Source organism: Lactuca serriola, chromosome 9 (assembly GCF_051521515.1).
Source record: "Lactuca serriola cultivar US96UC23 chromosome 9, Lser_US96UC23_V15, whole genome shotgun sequence".
NCBI lineage: Eukaryota > Viridiplantae > Streptophyta > Magnoliopsida > Asterales > Asteraceae > Lactuca > Lactuca serriola.
Genome location: NC_136416.1, coordinates 158,728,373 through 158,731,862, shown reverse-complemented (window position 1 = coordinate 158,731,862; position 3,490 = coordinate 158,728,373).

Genomic DNA, 3,490 nt, shown 5'->3' with positions numbered 1-3,490 from the left:
AGGTGCAATAATTGAGGCACTAAGCTCTTGAAGGTCAAGATCTACAAGCTACAAGGAAAAGGTATTCTTCTAACTTTGTTTTATCTTATAAATCTTGAAAAATGTATGCTAGTTACGGTTCATGCTTTGGATGATTTGAATTTCATGTATAACTTGAGAAAAACTTAGATCCAAAGCATTAGGGTTGCATGTAAACCATAGTAATGATGTAGTGCTCAAAACCTATCAGTGGTATCAGAGCTTAGGGTGTTTTTCTGTTATATTTGATGCCATGGTTAATTGTTCAAAGCTAAAACAAGTCGAAATCTAGACTCTTCCAGATGAACTCGACGAGTCCATTATGGGACTCGACGAGTTGAGGCAACTCGACTAGTCCAAATCCTGACTCGACGAGTTGACTCGTCTGACTGCACAATTTTGGAATTTTAAGCCTAAATTAGATAAGGATAATTACCATAAGTTGTTTTAACTGATTAAATCTATTTTTCGGATATGGTAATAGATATCCTCATCTAATTAAAAGATAATGGTCAAATTTTAAGAAAAGGAGCTTCTTCTTAGCACCTGCACAATTTTCGAATTTTAGGCCTAAATTAGATAAGGATAATTACCATAAGTTGTTTAAACTTATTAAAATCTAGCTTTAACTCGTCTGACTGCACAATTTTCGGATTTTAAGCCTAAATTAGATAAGGTTAATTACCATAAGCTATTTTAACTGATTAAAATCTATTTTTTCGGATATGGTAATGGATATCCTCATCTATTTAAAAGATAATGGTCAAATTTTAAGATAATTACTAGATTATGTGATAAACTAATTATTTATAAAACTTGAGTTGCATTTATCTTACCAAATAAAATTGGATTAGGTCAAATTTAGATAATGATAAAATTTTATAATTATTTTAATGAATTTTAAATTTGATCTAGAAGTTTTGAAAAGTTTCAAAACTTGCCCTCAAGTTTTGGAATTTTAAATTTGATTAAAAAAGTTTTTAATTTTGAAATATTAAATTCTAAAACCCTAGTATTTTGAAAAAGTTTAAAATACAACCTTTATACTATTATAATATTAAAAACTTAATACTTATATATATATATATATATATATATATATATATATATATATATATATATATATATATAAGATGAGTCAATTTTACCATTAGTAGGCCTCATTCATGAAACTGGTCTATGAGGGGTGTTTAAGTAAGCGGACTATAAAATGACCACCATTGGGTATCCACTTTTACCCACCGCACTCTTGACTAGTGGAGGGTCGTTAGCCGAATGGGTAGGATAGGATATTAATTCCTCATTAATAAGTATAATAATTATTATAAAGTAACTAAATGTTTTTATAAATTCCCAATCTTAGTTACTTTGGGGAAAATGTGAAAATGATGCTATTCCATGAAATTGCACTTTGCACCTTGTCAAAAGTCGTTAGTGGATCGTGTGTGGTTAACCGGCACACTAACTTGGACTAACAAGGGTGGCGAAGGGTAGCTCAAGAATTATCATAGATCAATGGAGCGTGTGTGGTTAACCGGCACACTGATTAGGTGGTAAATGACTCGAGAGTACTAAGCTAATTTGCATGGTTATTCACACCTTGTTTGTGATCCTCGGTATTCCAGTCACAAACTTGAAGGGCATAATCGAGATTAAACATGTCATTGAAAAGTTCAATGAATCTCAAAAGAATCTAGGAATTTTATTCCATTTAAAACCTAAATCTTCATTTCATTTTTCATGGTGGAAATTGGTAAATTGTCATTTACCTACCTTCATATAATTTGCAGTTGGATTACGGCATCCCTCTTTCGAATTGTGAATTATAGTGTTGGGTCCTAGCCTTAATATTTCATTTGGGTGTTATATTAAGGATTGCTTATCTAATCTAAACTTTGTTCCTTTTCTTTTTCAGATGTCTGGCTCAAACAACACTTCAAGCTCGAACCCCTCAAGCTCCTTTTCTCTTTTGAACATTTGTGACAGGGTCACTTTGGATGGGTCCAACTTCAAAGATTGGATCCGCAGCATCTGCATGGACCTACGATACGAGGAAAAAGAGTATGTACTCGATGAAAAGCTTAAAGAGATAGACGAAACTAATGCTTCCACTAAAGATATTTTGGAGTATAAGGCTCATGAAAAGGACGCGACAAAGGTGTCGTGTATAATGGTAGCCACTATGACTCTTGAGTTGTAATGGTTCTATGAGGACTATTAGCCTTACGAGATGTGCCAAGACTTGATGGAAAAGTACCATCAAAGTGTGCGTCAAGAAAGGTACAAGATCGTCGCCTCATTGATAACAACCAAAATGAAGGATGAAGAATCCATCATGTAACACCTGGTATGTTTTCTTCAATATATGTATTTTTATTTGGGACTCGACGAGTTGGAGGATCAACTCGTCGAGTAGGGACGTGGCTGCGTACATTTTAAGTGACCGACTCGACGAGTAGGTGTTGGATAAGTGAAACCCTAAATCTGAGGGTTTGCACCCTATATAAACAACTTAACTCAACCTCCTTTGTCCCTAACACTCTCTGGAAAGCTTCATATCGAACCCTAGCCGTTTGTGTGTGAGTTAAGGCCATTTTTGGTGTTCTTGGGTGGATTGTAAAGCTCGGAAGGAAGAAAGAAGCTTGGAAATCGAGTTTGGGCTTGTAGATCCGGAGATCCTACTTCATTTCTAGTAGCTTCAAGGTACAATTCCCCTGTCTTGACTCATCTACGTGGTTATTCATCTTTAACTTGGGATCTCTTTGGATTTCTAAGTCATTTTTCGGATTTGGAAGTGTTGGGTGAGTTTTGACTTAAGATCTGGGCCTTAAGAGGGGTCTCATGGCATAAAGGTGCCAATTTTAGGGCCATGATAGCCCCATGCACATTGTAGGACACTTTATATGGATTTTTGAGCTAAAATCCCTATGCATGTGCATCAAGTTTGGAACTTTACGTATAAAATGGACATTAGGAGGCCAGATCTATGGTTATGGTGTGCTAGACCTCATTTAAATCGGCTGTATGGAATTGGTCAAGGTTGGACTCGGCGAGTTGCTCTTAGCACTCGACGAGTTGGTGACCATTATGCACCAAACCCTTTCAGTGAATGGGTAAGTGTTAGGAAGGAAGTCCCTTGTGGGTTTAGATGCGAAAAGGGACCTGGAAGCCATGGGACTCGGCGAGTGGTACGAGCAGACTCGACGAGTCCATAGCAATCTCCAAATCCTTGAAGATGGACTCGACGAGTTGTTCATACAACTCGGCGAGTCATAGACCGGACAAGTTCTTAAGTTGGAGATGAACTCGACGAGTTCAAGAGGAACTCGGCGAGTCGGATGAAGATGGTCCCGATGTTATGATTGAAGGAGAACCCGTCGAGTTTTGCTAGACTCGACGAGTGGAGCCGGGGTTTTGTGTGGGAGTAGAGAATCATGGACTCGGCGAGTCAGGTCAACTGAATGTTGACTTT